This window comes from Oryzias latipes, chromosome 14, assembly GCF_002234675.1.
Source record: "Oryzias latipes chromosome 14, ASM223467v1".
Taxonomy (NCBI): Eukaryota; Metazoa; Chordata; class Actinopteri; order Beloniformes; family Adrianichthyidae; genus Oryzias; species Oryzias latipes.
Genome location: NC_019872.2, coordinates 19,861,626 through 19,879,529, shown reverse-complemented (window position 1 = coordinate 19,879,529; position 17,904 = coordinate 19,861,626). Strand labels below are relative to the sequence as shown.

Sequence of the window (17,904 nt, the reverse complement as noted above, 5' to 3'; positions counted from 1 at the left end):
CGGTCTGCTCTGCTGCTGCGGGGCGTTCACCTGCTGCTCTGTATGCTCACTTTGACTTAAATCTTTTAAATTTAGGAGTTTTTTTCTCTTAAATCATAAATCTCGTAAATTTAAACTTAAAATCTTGTAATTTTATTATTTTTCGTGGCCCTAAAACTCTGTCGTGCAAGCTAACATTAAGGTAGCAAAAAAAAAGCTGCAACCAATATTGGAGCTGTCCAGCTGTACCTTTTAGAGCCAGATGGCAGCTCAGATGAAGAAAATGAAGAGATTCATGAATCTATTTGTGGATGCATCAGATTTGGAGCAGGGAAGGGGAAACTTTGGCCCTCCCATGGCAGGTCAACATCACAAACCCAATCTTTTTCAAACAGCGGTTTTTTGTCTGCTCCTGATCCAACACGATTTGAATAAAGAAATACTCTGAAACACATTTTTAATCTTACATTTTTTATACGTGTCCCACATTATGAGAAAAATCCTATAAGGACATGTTAAAAACACCCAAAACCTGGTTTTGTGGGTCTTTTAGCTCTGTGATTTTCTATCCAGAACTACAACACAAATCCCAAGAAACGTAAGTAAAATGGAACACTGACAAACAATGAGGGAGAAAAAGGCAATCAGTTTCTTTTTTTTAAATTTGCTTTCTTGTGTTGTTCCCTAACTGTAGCCGTTTGCCTGATCTTTGTGTGACGGGTGACCAAACCCAACCTGCTTCCATGCTGGGATCTGTGGTGGTTTGGGTTAAATACATGCAAGAAGCAGTCAGCTTGAATGATCATGTAGGAGTTATAATATGGGGTTTATAATTATAGCAAAGGCAAAATAGATTGGACAGGAAACCCTCAACTCCAGCATGTTACCGTTTTTTTTAACTTTTTTTATGGAAAATAAGTTCAGAACTGGATGAAATGGGTGAAATAAATCCCCATTTTTTGGCTTCACCTTGTGCAAGAAAATGCACATTTTGTTGCAACTCAATAGAATTTTTTTAAAAGCTGTGTGGAACAAAACTGACATGCATAAAGGTTTTCAGCTTTGAGTTGGTTCAGACTGTAAAAGAATGGCTCCTCTGTTTGTCTCCTGTTGTGAAGAGCTGTTAGTTTAGCTCTCCCATCAGAAATGGTCCCTGATTCAAGTGAGCTGCATGCTGCTAAAAGCAGGTGAGATACTGTCTCCTCATAAGTACTTCACACGCAGGGAGGAGACAGAAAAGGGGAAAAAAAGGGAAAGTAGTGTCCCTTTAAGTGCATGTTGTGTGGGATTGGCTGCCCTGAGATCAGGAGCGTCATCTTCCTCTCTCCGGGGAAGAGGGGTGTGTCTGTGACAGGCTGCAATGATTAGTGGAGCGCAGCAGGCAGAATATTAGACTCAGCCAAGGCCGTGAACCATTTCAGCCTGCAACTCTGCAATTTGTCTCCCACTTCGAGTCATATAACAGCCTAAATGTGACTGGCGTGTGCAAGATTGCGGCACACACAATTGTCCTCCCGTTTGCATTTCTTAGCCAGACTCCTACGTAAAGGTGCATGGTAAATACAAAAGCTCTCTGCGTGTATTTATCTCATGGAAAAGATGTGTAATGTTGTTTGTAGAACACGATTACAGCTTACTTTAATTATACTGAGCTCAAATGTATGTTGAAAGCTTGGTATTGGAAAAAAAGACTTCTCAGGAAATCCATTTCCTGCAGCAAAAGCACAGTAATGAATAATCATTAGGGGCTAGAGTGTTGAAAAGAAGGACTTTTTAGGCATGGTGCTTGTTTTTTTCATGTCTGGGTTTTACAAATGACATCTGCAGCACCTATTAGATTTATTATTATATTTTTCCCTGCTTACTCATATTTTATCTCCTTTCCTTTTTTTTGGTCCACATTTAGTCTCTTATAAAAAAATAATCAAGTATTGGACGTGTTTGTTTTCACACCTCAATATTTTAGGTAACCCTTGTGCTAGGCACTTTAACATTGGTAGTTGGGTCATCTAGACCCACTAGACAGTGCGCTGAACCTTTTTTCTTCAATGATTTGTGATCTTCACTGGTGTTCATGGATTACATGAAATCTTTCCACCTTTATCCACCTTTGTCATGGTAGGGAGAACACGTCAATGTAAGGGTGGGGTCATGTAAGATATCAGAAGGGTTAAAGTGTTTCTTTTTTATGGTATGATCTATTATCCTGTTTGCCGAATGGAAAAAAAAAGAATATGCTCTTTGCAGTAGAAATGTGGAAATGCATGACAAATGTTGATACTTAAACAAGATTTTCCAAATCCTTATGTCAGAACATGGTTCCTGATAGTAGTTCTGACTAATTCAAGCAAAATAAAAGAGGTTTAACAAAAACTGCTCCCACAATGGTATTGTCCTGTGGACTACGGTAGGTTTAAATGAGCAGGTTTACATTTTCCCCCTTTATTTGGTTTAGTTCTCTGTCAAACACAGTACTTTCTAGAGGAAATCAAAGACCAAACTGCCTGGAAAAATTACATGGTTCCTACAGCTGCCCATTTGGGGGAAGTATTGCCCTAAAAACTCTTAACTAGGACAAGAAAGAGAAGCTGGTCCCTCCAGTCCTCATACATTATTGGGATCTTGCACTCCCTCACCACACTAGGTTCAACTTTTAAGAGATTTACTTTTTTTTCCTGAAATTCCGTGGTGGCCTGTTGTTTTCACCGATGCACTTTGGGAAATACACTGCACTATCATTTATCATTACCTTTGCTTCACAGTTTTTTTCCTCTGGATAGAGGATTCACACGGAAGTGAACTGCACCGGGTTCATTTGAGTGTCAAACAAAACCCAACGTCTGACGAAATTCAGGGTTCACCTTTTTGATCCTCGCCAGTGTTTGGATGAATGTTCACACTTGCCAAACAAAGTGAACCATCCAAGAAATCTAACCCAGGCAGCATGGAAAACAATGTTTGGGATATTCAACAGTCATGCTGACAGATTTTCTTTGTTTTTTTCTGTATTGGGCCTGCTAGATTAGCAAGTTTTTGTTGTTGTTAAGTCCCACTCCAACTGTATCTTTTCTTTTGTAATAGCGGTCCCAGTGGTCTTTTATCTATGATGATGAGGTTTTAAGCCAAATTTTAAACGTTTCTGCAGAGCAGCAAGAGCTCATCAGAAATTTGCTTCTGAGGTGTGGGCGAGACTGTTGGTGGGGGAAGTCCCCCTCCGCTGATCCCTTTTTTTACACTCTCTCCAGCTCGCTTAAAGCCCTTCACAACCCCAACCTAACATTGTCGGTGAAACAGCAATGGTGAGCAATATTGGAGCTATCCAGCCATACAGTTTTGATCCAGATGCCACCTCAGACAAGGAAAACAAAGACCTTCATGAATCTCTTTGTCTTCAAGTGGATGCATCAGAATGGAGTGGAGCCTGCCCATTGCAGCTGCTATACGTCAATAGAGTTTTTTCAAACTGGGCCTTTTTTGCTGCTTATCATCGCAATTTGAATGGAGAAATACTCAGAAATGCAGTTTTAATCTTAAATTCTTTTATTTATATATGTGTCCTCCATCATGAGAAAAATGCTTCAAGAACATCTTAAAAACACAGTTTTCATTGGAGTGGGTCTTTAAAGCATTAGTCACACTAACCCACACAAACAACTATATATATATATATATATATATATATATATATATATATATATATATATATATATATATATATATATATATATATATATATATATGTACACGGTATATACGTATTGATTTGGTTTGTTTCAAAACCAAATCAATATAAAAAATCACACAGACTTCTCAGCCCGTATCCACACGTAAGACATTTGTGACTATAGCATGAGTTTGTTGGGGGTTTTATATCGCTACTGCCTCAATCTTAAGCTTATGAAGTGATGTTTTTGGCTATGGAGTGTCATCTGTTTTTCTTCCAAATAATCTTAATAGCATGTAGAAGTTGATATAGTTTACTTTCTATTAACATTTGTACAAACATGTCTTGAAAACAAAACTGGAGATTTGCCACAAAATTGCTCCTTAAATCAGGACATGTTTTAACCGGCCAGGAATCTGCTGAAAAAATATCAAGTTTGTTTTTGTCTCACCGTTTTCTTTTTTTTTTGTAAGAAATTGAACAAACCTTCTGAGTGCACTCAAAGAATAATACAAAGACTGTTTACATTTACTAATAATAAGACAGTCATGATGTTTATCCCTCACTTATTGGTCCATTCTTATTGATCCATGTTGTCTGCAGGAAAGTAAATCCAAATGTAGTTTTAGATTTATTTTCTTTACATTCTTAGTAGAATATTTGAGTTCTTTTGAAAAAAACAAACCCTTTATTTAGTATTCTGTTCTGAGCCGGTAGTTACATCAGCAGGGATGAGAGGGCTCATCAGTGATGGACCACAGCTGGACCCCACATTACGAGCTTTCTTTATTCTCCTTCATTGCTCTGATATTGTGATGTGTTGTTCATCAGTGCCTTGGCTTTTATTCCTACTGTGATTATCCTGAGCTTAATCCAGAGAGGTTGAAGAGGCACGATTTCTCTCAATTTGAGAGGCAGCTCCTCAGGTGAAGTGCCCTGATTAGATTTGCTGTTTTTTCTGCCCTTTTATGCTTTGTAATATGCGAACCTTTATTGGCCAGCAGTAAGTACATTTTTATTTCAGCCCCCAAACAAATGTCAATACAGACAAAAACTTGTCTAGAAATGTTTAACTTTTTTGTAATTGAAGGTAAAAATGCCACATTTTATTTTTCCAATGTACATTAGTATTTCTTCCTAACCAGAAAAATGGCCACTTAAACTCATCAAACATTCAGTCAGAATTTTAATTTAAATAAATACATAAAAATTTGAGTAGGCAAAAGTAATGTATTTGTGATGTTCAAGCAATCTGCCATTTCCATGAGAAAAAACTTATATGTAACTTTTTGATTCATTTTAAATCTGGAGATATGAAAATGTTAATTTTTCCTACTTAACGCTATTGGAAAACATTTCTCCTCAAAGACTTAGCATGTTCGTAGCACTTTGTTCAGTTAATCATAAAACTGGGCTCCCTCAATCCAGCAAATCAGCAATACTGAAGCAGGAAAACAGGGCGGCAGGGTTGGTCACCTCTGCGGGATGCCTGAGGAAGGGAGAAGTGTTCTGATGTTTATCTTTAAGACAAAAGGAAATGTCCAGATCTGTTAAAAAAACAGAGATGATGGGTCAAACAATGAATTTATGGAACAAGTAGAGGAAATTGGACTGAGGTCAGAAGTGAACATGTTTTGGAGATAAATGCAGGGAAGCAGACTGAGATGATTCTGACATGGTGAGAGAAGCAACGGTAATTAGACTTTGAGGTTAAAGCTACCATAAAAGAGGCCTAGAGAAAGATCAAGAGAGGAGGTTCATGGATGTAGTGAAGGAGGACATGAGGGTGGTTGGTGTGAGTGAGGAGGATGCAGAGGAGAAAGTTAAATGAAGGAGAAGGATTTACTGTGGCAAAGAAGGAAAAAAACTGTTATCTTTGGTTAAGGACCAATTCTGATCATCTTTTGATCTATTGGAAAAGTGTTCCCAATGGTCTTTAAATTAGGATTAAGTTGTTTTTAGAAAAAAAAAAAAATTGATTTTGTAGAGCAGAAAGAATTCATTAGAAATTCACCTCTGAGTCGTTTGGCACGGATAAACCCCGCCCCCTTTCCCTTTGCATTGCTAAGAGCTCATAGCAGGGGGCTCGTGGCCCGCCCAATGTATTTTCTACGTCAAATTTTTTTTAACACTTTTTTACGTTGTCTGTACGACGGAGTATTAGGGCCACAAAAAAAAAAAAAATTATAGCCACCAAAAAAAAAAAAAAAAGTAAAATTACGAGATTTTATCTCGTAAATTTAGGAGATAAAAACTCGTAAATTTAGGAGATAAAAACTCGTAAATTTAGGAGAAAAAAACTCGTAATTTTAGGAGATTACAGTGGAAGTGAGCATGCAGAGCAGCAGGTGAACGCCGTGCAGCCGCAGAGAAGACCGACTAAACTTTGTTGAACAGGTGAGCTGAATGTTTATTGATAACGTTCCAAATGTCTGGAAGGTCATTTGTTTGATTTCCGATTCATTAAAGTTTTATTTATTGATGGTTGGTTTGCAGGATCTCTGCAGCCCGATGAATCCGTCGTCGGTGTCCCTGCAGCTGTTCGCTTGAATTCTTTCTTCCTCCACCAAAGACAAGACTCTACGTTTGTGTGACGCTTCCGTCACACAAAAGGAGGAGCACTTTTTGGGCATTTTCAACGTTCCAAAGCCAATATAAAACACTATTTTCATTCCTCTTTATTGTTTTATGCTGAAACGGGACATTTCATCTGCAGGAGGGGGCGTTTGTAAGACTGTTTACTTCCGCATTGGTGTTGGGATGACAGGTTCATGACGTAATGAGACAAATGAACTTCAGGATATGTGAATGAAAAGGAGAATAAAGGCTGCAGCGATTGTCTACACCCAAACGTGTCTCTGAGCTCCTTATTTTACATATTAAACTCCGCTTTACTGACGCTGAACCCCGGAAAGACTGCTACACGGAAACTAATCTGATTTTGAGTCGCCAAAAGGTTCAGAATCTCTTTGTTTTACACCTATAATAATCCGGAAATTAAGCTTCACAAAAGGCTCCACATACTTCATCTTCAAGCTAGGTTCCGATAAACGGACAACTTCGGTGTTTTTTCCTTAATCTACGACTTTTTTCTCGTAAATTTATGAGATTTTAAGTCGTAAATTTATGAGATAAAAAGTCGTAAATTTACGAGTTTTTATCTCCTAAATTTACGAGATAAAATCTCGTAATTTTACTTTTTTTTTTTTTGGTGGCTCTAATTTTTTTTTTTTTGGTGGCCCTAATACTCCGTCGTATGTCTGCCCCCTTGATTTATGATTTAAATAAAGAAAATAATTAGAAACGCAGTTTTAATCTTAAGTTTCTTTAAATGTGTCCTCCATCATCGGAAAAATGCCAAAAAAAAAAATTTTTAAAACACAATTTTGATAGGAGTGGGTCTTTAATTTAACTTAGTTCTATGCACAGTCATAACAACATAAGCATTTTTTATATCGAGTTTATCCCCAATTTATACAATATAAAATGAAATGCTTGGATTTACATTTTTTTTCCAACCCTTTTTAAACCTTAGCTTTAAGTAAATGTATGTATCAAAGGAAACTGCTCCTGAGCAGCCAATCATGTTGGCCCAGCTCATTAGTGTCAAGCGCATAGAATAGGAAAAACATGATTGGGAGATTTAGTGGCCGAACTTTGTACCTGTGGGATGTATATACACAGGTTTTATAGTAAGAGAACCAATTCATTACAGCACAATTCACCAGCGAGTAATGTTTAATTAATGGTTGAACTTGCAGACCTGGAAGGCTCCAGCCTCCGCTCACTAACCTCTCCTGAGTGTCTGCTGTCTGTTTTGCTTCTCATCATCTGCTTTTCTTTCTGTTTCCTCTTTGCTCTTAAAGTGGGATTGGTCTATTTACTCATCCACTTTCGCTCCGACACTGCCTGACTCTATTTTTGCAGCTTCCCTTTTCCTCTCCACTCTATATTCCCACCATGTTTACATTCGTTTCAGTGGCAGGTCCTCGTGGATCAGTGCCTGCCTTGTGTTTTGATGAATGCTGCCCTCTATTTCCACTATTTCAAATATTTCGTTTTTTTTGTTTAGTTTTTTTAGTTTAACATCCAAACCCGCTGAATTTCTTTTCATCTTATTTTTATTCTTTCTTTTCCCCCCGTTTTTCTGTTTTGAACTGGCCCTTGAATTAGTAGAAATGACGGGTCAGGGGGGAACTAAGGAAGAGGGAAACGTTCAAAAGGCCCAAAATGGAGTAGACTCCCGCAAATTGGACATTAATACGGTGGGGGTTCTGATGGATTGATTTTAAATGAAATTAAAAAGGATGAGAGGGAAAATGATATTGGGTAAATTGAGCATTACATACTGCATTACAGTATCTCTTAATTAACCGTGTAAAAGCTTTATTATTAGGACTGATGCACTCTTCGGTTAACGAGCTACGAGAGAATGCTCTTCCAGTCGTCATTGAGATGGTCCTCAGAAGAAAAGTTATCGTTCTCTCTGTGTGTTTTCTGTCATCTTTGTCTTCCTGGTCAATACTGCTCTCCACACCTTCCGTCAGTGAATACATGTGTGGCGGCATTGAAAGTCCAATCACATCGCAGAGGATCTGTATGCGAGAGAGCTGTGTATGTGTGTGTGTGTAGGTGTGTGTGTGGAATCCCTTCAGCTTCCCACCTCCCTACTATTTCACTAATGAACCCATGTGAAGTAGAAGCCGTTTAAAATATACAAACTTGCTCATTTAAGTCTTCAGTTGTCTCCGTACGGAGACAGCAACTTTAGGATTCGCCATAGCAACAGGAATAAAAGCCCGATCGTTAACGTCATTACCAATTTGACCAGTTTCTCTCAGGTTTCCAAGTAACAACATAAATGTGGGTTTTTTTTCTCTCTGTTAATATTGACAGAATTTATTATTTCCATGTATACTTTATTTAGTTTTTACAGTTAGGCTCTGTTGAAGACCTACAACAAAATTAGAGGTCAAAGGTTAAAGTGGATTTGTTATAGGAATTACAGATCAGTCATGATCAGTAAATGCAATGGGTATTTAAAAAATGCCTTTTTTTTAAATTGTTTTTACTTTTAGAGTTTTTTTTTGTAGATTATTTTTTAAAATAGACTTTTTTTTTTAAACAATTGTTGGTGATCAATAATACAATTTAAAAATAAAATAAAATGAAGTTAATATGCAGAAACCTGAACATAAAATAAATTAACTGAAATAAGACAAAACCAGGAACAAATAAAGAAAATTGAAATGCCAAATGTGACATCACCCATTAGCCGAAGTAAAAACCTTATAAATATAAACATTATACAAAGACAATATATGAATCCACTGTGTTCTGATACTGACAACTTGGATTTTCAAATGACATATTGTTTAAATGCAATGCATTGTGGTCTATAATAGCCAATTGACACTATATGCACACTATTTGAGACATCTGGGAAATTTCCAAGACACTTGATTTTTGACACCCTTGGTGTCCTGTGGAGGCCTTACCGAGGGCTGTCCGGTCTCTGATAGACCGGAGCAGGAGCTAGGTTCACATATAGCCGGCAGTAGGTCAGTTTACATTTCAAACTTGTTAAAGTGTTTTAGTAATTTCGGTTTGCTCTGCCAGATTCTGGCTGCAGCAGTCCAGATGGACGACAGGGAGTCGTTTTGAGCCGGTGTCAGCAGATTTTACTCCCAGCAGATCTGCAGCTGAAGCAGCTGGATCAAACCAAATGTGGCTCTGGGAAGGAGTAACAGCCCGAGTGTCACTGTGATTGACGGCTCTTGTTAAAGGGCAGGATTTCTGGGGAGAACAGCGGCTCCATGTTGTCAAGGTCAGTTAAAAGGTGTCTGGCCAGAATCCAATGGGAGATTTTAGCATCTAAACCTGTGTGTGGGACACTGGAATGAGAAGGTCGTTCGGGTTTTGTTGCAAGATCAGGAGGAATTATGGGATGTGGCCACAAGGCTAACTTGGACCTTAAAGACAAAAAAGTGTTTTGGATCTCTTACATTGTTTTCTTAAAGAACAGATTTGAAGGTAGGTCTTCTAGTTCAACCAAGTGTTCTCAACAAGTACTTTGTTGACCTTAGAGTTCTGGGTTCTTCCAAAACAACAACAACAACAACAACATGCTGTGATGATAAATGGTTCTTATTAGGTGGCAGTAGTGAGGTCGAGGTGCAAACATGTTACTCTCACTTGTCTCTGTGTGGTGCTGTGATGGATGAGCTGGCTGCTTCTAATCCCCCCCAAAAATGTTTTTACATTGAAAAATGTACAAAAAGACCAGAATTTCCTTAAAACAATTCGCAAAAAATCAATTAGAAAATATCCAACTGCCTTATGCGGTGTTCTGCACAATTTCTGCTCTGGCTGCCGTTTTTGTCAGTCTTTCTGGTTGTTAGGATAATTAAGCTGTTGTTTCCCTCATAAGTCTTTGATGCTGTTGTTTTCTTTGCTAAATTGAAAATAAATGCCTCAATAGCTCAGCAGTTCTATTTCCTTCTGTGTGTCAGCTTGACTTGAATCAGTGTGCTGCTCTGCCAGTTGGCACTAAAGATAGTTTAATCAAAACACATCCGTATAACTAAGAGCTTTGCTGAATTAAGTCATAGTTGAGTCACACTGTTTGCCTAGCATGCAGATAGCTGGCAAAGACTGCATTTGTTCCAGTTTAGTGACAAGATTACTTTCTTTCAATGCAAGTTTTTTAATATGCACCAATTCATTTGCCTCAAAATTTATTTGCCGAACAACTCTACAGCAGTCATGATGGAATGATGAAAAGGAAGCAGAAAATTCAAAAAGAGAGTAAAGCCAAAACAAGGTTAAAGGAGGAAGAAGGTGACATGTTCTGAGCCAACAACCGAGGAGTTAGATCTGTTTTAATCCACCGGGCACAAGGTGTCTATTAGATAAGTAATGTACTGCACATCTATTGTAGATGTCTACTGGACAACTCTATTTTCTTTCTCTATTAGAGGTCTACCAATAGTGCTCTGTTATACATCTACCTGTATCAATCTAACCTTGGGAAAATTTTAAATGTATATTATGCCTTGTTTCCACTGAGCGGTATGGTCCGGTACGGTCCAGTCCGGTCCAAAACGGACCTATTAATCCGGACCGAATCATAACATTTTTGGGCCCCCACTGGTTGTAGGCCTATTGAAATTATGGAACAGACCGGTTAGGGTGGAGCTACTGTTGAAACTTGTTGATTGGCTGAAGGTCATCACGACAAAAGAAGGCACCAAGAAAGTGTCTGATTCCTCTTTGTCACCCACAATCTTCTGTCAAAACTCATTAAATGACTTGCTTATGCAAAATCAAGCAGAAAAAAATGAACTGCTGGATGACTTTAGTTGTTGTTGTTAGCTTCACCCCACATGTTGTGATGGTCCAACTTTGAATGGCAACTTCAAGCATATCCATATCCATTCAGAAGAATTACAACACCAACCTCTTAATTTTTCAACAATCTTACAGATTAAAATCCAATTTGGGACATTTTAAACACACAAAAATCCCCTAAACTAATGATGTGTATCAGAAACAGGGTGAAGTTACCTGTGCTAAATAGTATTTATACTTTAACAGGATCACTTTAACCAAAGCGACCCCATTTTTAGACACAATCAGATCAGATCATCCTTTAGCATTGCAGGTCTTGCAGTACGCGTCTTTACAATAACTTTCCTCTGTAGCTGTCAGTTGTCGGAATCGCCCTTGAACACCTGCTTGAGAATCGGGTCCCTTGTACCTGTTCTGCATCCAGTAAGACAACCTTTATTAGTCCATCAAGCCCTTACAGCCATTGTCTGTTCGTCTTTTTCTCAATGGAAGAATTCACCGATCGCTGCTGAAGCCTTTCTGAAGCCAAGCAATACTAAACTAAATTAAGCCAAGCCAAGCCACTTAGAGCAAACCATTTAAAGCCAAGCCAAGCCAAGCCTCATAAAGCCAAGTCAAGCCACTTCAAGCCAAGTCAAGTCTGCTTGACTCTCTTCAAACCAAACCAAACCTAGCCGCGTCAAGACCTTCTGGATTCATCTCCTTCTTGCCATCATCCTCCCCAGGAAATACTCTCTGAACTAACTGCTCTCCTGCCTGTTCACTGCTCCACTTGATCTTCAATCCAAGAACATTGCCAGCCAGTCCTTCATTTCTATGTTTAATAAACTGCATAACTTCAAACCAAGTCCCTGCCTGCTTTTGGATTCAGCTAATTCAATACCTGACAGTAGAATTTTCAAACATTTAACAGATGGCCTCTAAAGCACACAAAACTATCCTTAAGGCACCTTCAAAATGATTCCTTAAGTTATTAAATTACAGATTTTTTTTAACTCTAACCTTGTTTACAACGCACAAAGCATGATGGGCTGTGTTGCAATTAGATGTAGATGTAAGAAAGTTGTCTGCTAGACATCTAAATGCCAATAGAGCCCTAACCCATTTGGTGTTTTGGTAATCCACCTTATAGGAGAAAGAAATAACATGAAATCTGAACAAAAAGCATGTTTTAATTGTGATTTTTAAATCTATAGAAATATATATTTAAATTTCTAAACATAACATTTATGAGCTTTTATTCTCATTTTAGTGTCAATTGCACTAATGGGTTAATGTCCCCCAGGCAAACCCATACTTAGAAAAATGCTGCGCTTGTATTGGGTTGGAATAATCAGAAAAATGACTATCAGACGCGAAAAACACACATGAACGTTAGAAAAACAACAAATCTTCCAGGACCACGAGTGCAGAAAAACTTTCTTCACTTAGACAAATGTCAGTGTTTGGGGATAACACAAAAATTACAGGCAAATAAAATATTAGGGTGTATTCAGACTGGACACATTAGGTTTACTAAAAGTGAACCAGAGTTCGTTTCCCCTGATAATCCAGAAAACATTTTCAGTCTGAATACACCCCAGTGGACCCTGGTCTGGGACCAGAAACCGCACTCCGACCCATCTTTGGTGGTGGTCTCGGTTCGTTTCCAATTGGACTGAGCTTCTGTTTGCTCTAAGATTCCTCAGTGTGAAAACAACCTGTTCCCGGAGCAGAACAACTGAACCAAAACGGCCACCGTAACAAAACAGAAAAATTGTTTCTGGAAGCATAACTTCAATTCAATTCAATTCAATTCAATTCAATTCAATTTTATTTGTATAGCCCAAAATCACAACAACAGTCGTCTCGATGGGCTTCGAAGTGAAACATGAACTCAAAAGGATCACGAATACAAAGAGTTCAATAGTAAAATACTAAAATGAACTAACAAACTGACTAAGCTATACTGGCATCCCTGCCCTTAGACCCCCCTTCGCGGGGGGAATCATAAGGCTTCTTTGGCAGATTTTTGGCAGATTTTTGTAGTGTTTGCAAAGATCTTCATCTCAGAGTAGCAACAGATGAGCTGCAAAAAATATAAAGCAATTATTGTCGTGTCATCAAACTGAAAAAATGGTCCAACTGTTTACTTGTTGGGACATTTATTTTAACACAATAAAAAAAAACACTTCTAACAAGCTCTTCTGTGTCTCGTTACGTGGCATGCACCTGCAGGCACTACTGTGACATCATCCTTAAAGCCACCTTGTTGTTCGTCAACAGAATTTTCTTTAAAAGATGCCATTACACCACAACAATGAGACACAGCAACTCACTGAAATGTGGTCGGATGAATTCACACTCATCAAAACAACTTTTAACGAGACACATTGCAATTTATGTCATAAACACTTATCAGCGTAGCTTTTTAGCTGTCTTCTTGCGAGTACCCGCCCTGCAACATGCCTCCACCGGACCAAAAAAGCGAGTAAAAAGTGTTGAGCCTGATGCTAATACAGACATTCAAAACATGTGAGTGAAATACAAAGTTTGATTGAACCACAAGCGCAGGACTTCCGTAATTTCTGCTTCTAGTTGCTTTGCCCCACCCTCATTATACCTGACCAATGATCAATAGATATTTAGTCACATGGTTTTGTTTACATGCTTCAGTCCAGAACAGTAAAGTCCCCTTGACGGTAATCTGAAGACAGACCAAACACGAGGTTCAGAACTCGATCCGGACCAAATGAAGTGGACTAGGTCTGGACCAAACAGTTTTCCCAGTCTGAATACACCCTTAATAAGGATTATCAATATAATTTTTTTTCAGTTTGGCAGGCCAGACTAAATAGTTTACAAGGCCTCATGTGTCCCAGTGCTGTAGTTTGCCCACCCTGGTCTATCAGACGCATAAAGCACATCTATAGCTGTAAAGGTTAAAATAGCCACGATTCAGATATCTAAGAGATGTGTACATAGCCAGTGGGAAACCACACAAGTGGCAACTACTCATGGACTGGACCGGGAGACTCTAAAACCTAATTAACATGACTTTCAAAAGGTGCAGTTCCAGGACAAAACAAATAAAAATGATCAGTCAATCAAATTAGATTCCCATCCATGGATGGATGAATGGATGGATTATTATTGGATTATTAAGTAAATCAGTCAAGTCTTGGATTTGGGCCAGCAGATCCTCTTTCATCATGTAGCCTTGACAAAATATACTGAATTTTTGTCAAAATTGGGTGCAATGCCAGATTTTTCAAATATCAATCATACAAAAATATATATTCAAGTTGTTATAAATGGTTGTACATTTTTACTTTTTTAAGGTCCAAATAAAAATCTAAGATTATTATCTTGTGTTAGGTTTTAAATCCTTTCATGCTATGTGTCAGTAATCTACCATGTAATCCAGGGCTCCACTTCCCTTTGGCATCAACTTGAATGAGAACAACACTGAAAAATATTTTTTTACATAATTGGAAATAAAGTCAGGCATGAAAGGGTCAATAGTTATGTATTAAAAACACATTTGATCTGGACCGTTAGGCTCTGTGACTAACATTAGGACACTCAGAATACCCATAAATGCTTTGAGACAGTTTTATTAGAGTAAAACTAACGTTCACCTGTAGTTTTAGTGGCACATGGCACATAGTAACAGGATGCAGGAGTAATTCCACTCCAGTTTCATCAAAGTTCTGACACTTGATTGACACTGATGGTCACATGTGATCCCCTCTAAGTTTCCTGTCACTTTTTCCTCCACAGAGAAAATATCTGGAGTCAGACGTGACAACCTGTCTACATCAAAGCTGGGAGTTCAGAGGAAAGAAGCAGTCCTCTAAAGCTGTAAAAACACTCTCCAACTTTCCCAGAGTTCACGAAGTCCCACACTGATGAGTGTCTGAGAAGATACCGCTCTCTCAAGACACCGTGTTGGATTGAGAGGTTCAGATGGTTTGCCAGAACCTCGTTTCCTGGCAGCCCCACTTCAAAAGGTGAGGTTAGGATAAAGATTGTATTGTGTTTTATGTAGCTTTGATTTTTGGTTTAAATGTGCAACATCAGCAAACCATTATTGGATCAAAGACTCCCTGAGAAACCATAAAGTTTCATTTTATTCCTGTTGTATAGTTAAGCTATATGAACACATTTCTGTCCAACTTAATGCTGGGTGATTCTACAGAACTCAGATTCAACAAAGTCAGGGTAAAGAAAAGTACTGAAGTATGTGTCCATCTATTATATACTGTAGGAGCATAAATGTAAAAGATCTAAATTATTCATATTTGGAGCAAAAGAGGAAACATTGACACAACATACGCTCACCTTCTGCTGTGTTAGGCACACCTATCCAACTGCTCTTTAACACACATTTCTAATCAGCCAATAACATGGCAGCAACTTAATGCATTTAGGCATTTAGACTTGGTCAAGATGATCTGCTGCAGACAGGCTGGTATGAGGATTTTTTAGAAACTGCTAATCTACTGGGATTTTCACCCACAACCATCTCTTGGGTTTACAGAGAATGGTCTGAAAAAGAGAAAATATCCAGTGAGCAGCAGTTCTGTGGGCGGAAATGCCTTGTTGATACCAGAGGTCAGAGGAGAATGGCCAGACTGGTTCCAGCTGATAGAAAGGCAACAGTATCTCATATGACCACTGGTTACAACCGAGGTCTGCAGAAGAACATCTCTGAACACAACACGTCCAACCTTGAGGCAGATGGGCTACAGCAGCAGAAAACCACACCAGGTGCCACGCCTGTCACCTAAGAACAGGAAACTAAGGCTGCAATTCACACAGACTCACCAAATTTGGACAATAGATGATTGGAAAAACGTTGCCTGGTCTGATGAGTCTCCATTTCTACTGTAACATTCAGATGGTAGGGTCAGAATTTGGACATGAAACAACATGTAAAGCATGGATCCATCCTGCCTTGAATCAACGGTTCAGGCTCCTGCTGTTGGTGGTATAATGGTGTGGAGGATATTTTCTTGGCACATTTTGGGCCCCTTAGTACCCACTGAACATTGTTCCAACACCACAGCCTACCTGAGTATTGTTTCTGACCATGTGCATCCCTTTATGACCACAGTGTACCATCTTCTGATGAGTACGTCCAGAAGGATAAGGCACCGACAAAACTGCAGCAACTACAGTATATGATGCTGTCATTTCAATATGGACAAAACTCTGATGAATGTTTCCAGTACTTTGTTGAATCTAGGTCACCAAAGATTAAGGCAGTTCTGAAGGTAAAAGGGGTTCCAACCCGGTACTAGCAAGATGGACCTAATAAAGGGGCCGGCAAATGCAGCTGGGGAAACACAAACCACTGCTCATATTAAGGAATGTGGAAATCTTCATTGGTACTCTTTTGTACTGAATTTGAATTTCTAAAAAGAAAACAAACAGTTTTGTTCTCTTAAGAACAAATGGTAAAAAAGTTCCTCCTGGAATGTTGCTTTCCTGATTTGGTGTGGTTTGTTTTTTGGAAGAAAAAGCTTTATAAACTCTTCAAGGCGCAAAAATAAAAAAATGTTGCACAGCTCAAAACTAATAAATAAACATGCAGGAGCATTAAAAAACAAAGCAAATGTTCCAGATTAGTTCTTTTATTTCCAAGAAATCCATTTCAAATTTGCTTTTAATTTTTTTTTTTCTTAAGCAATATTCTAAAATCTCTGATACATGCATCTTCAAATCAGAAAAAAATGGATTTTCTGTGCTTAAAACAATATTCTGACCAGAAATCATGGAGGGGGGCATGGTCATAAGAAACTCAAGATGTATTCTGAAAATCAGAGCGAAGCAACTCAAAAATCAAAGAAACTTTCTTCAGCCCAGAAAACTCCCACATGTGTTATTTCCTACTATGGGAACCCACACATCCTTAGGAGTCATAGTCAATATGTACCCAACATAAGATCATTTTTGAGCCCTGAGCAGGCGGGCGGGTGGTTTGTGTGTGTTTCTCCAGTGGTTTTCTCATACAGAGAGATTCTTACAGTTTCAAGTGAAAAAAAGAAAATTTATTTACAGTGTCTTTAAACACAACCAGAGATCAGTTCACGTTCTGGATGTTCAAGCTGCTTTTGTGTCCCAAATTTTGCAAAAATCAATGTAATCAACTTTTTCTCATTATACAAAAAATCTGCACAAACAAAAAGTATTTACAAGCAGACGTGTTGGAGAAAGAAACACAGTAGAGTCGTAAAACAATTCAGAGCAATTTGTGCTGCACTGACAGCTGACTGGTGAAATGATCAGTCAGAACACAGTTGTCCAAATCTCTATGAGGAAAATTTAAGGATCCGATAAAAAGATCACCAGAATGTCATGGAGGCTGATTTATGTTCTAGTAGGCAGTGAAAGCGTCATGTTTTATATCTGATTTTATGAGTCATTCTTGGTATTTTTGCAGCTGTGATGTAGGTGGATGCAGGCTTTATTTTAGTGGTGGGTATGCTGAATACAAGCTTTTACAGTATGAGAAGCTTTGATCGAGCTTGATCTCTATTTAATTTATAAGTCAAAGAACTCCAAACAACATGATGTCTGAATTATGTTCATGTTGAGTCTGCAACTTGTTCTTGAAGAAATACTTTTTTATATATCAAGATCGTAACCTAAACTTTTTCGGTTTTGGAACTATTTCGAAATTAATCAGAGTCAACAAAAGTAATCATGTCATGCTATTTTCTAATCTTACTCTCTCATATCTTTAAACCAAAATTAAATCCATCCATCTATTGTCCAACCCCGCTTAACCCCTTTGTGGTCACAGGGTTGCTGGAGCCTATCCCTACTGTGAGGCAGCAGTGCTATTTGCTAAACTTCCGTGCCCAAGGATTAAATATTGCAATCATTCAAGAGAGTCAAAGTCTCTCTTTCATCTGCATTCCACT

General features: G+C 38.4%; 1 protein-coding gene across 1 annotated transcript in view; it reads left to right on the top strand.

Annotated features, from left to right (window-relative positions):
• The window catches only part of LOC101167065 (leucine-rich repeat transmembrane protein FLRT1), a 69,220-nt gene that overhangs the window by 37,759 nt on the left and 13,557 nt on the right, over positions 1-17,904 (top strand). The window contains exon 2 of the mRNA XM_011483713.3: positions 14,756-14,985. The gene's annotated coding sequence lies outside the window, so the exon portion shown is untranslated. The remainder of the gene's footprint in view (positions 1-14,755; positions 14,986-17,904) is intronic.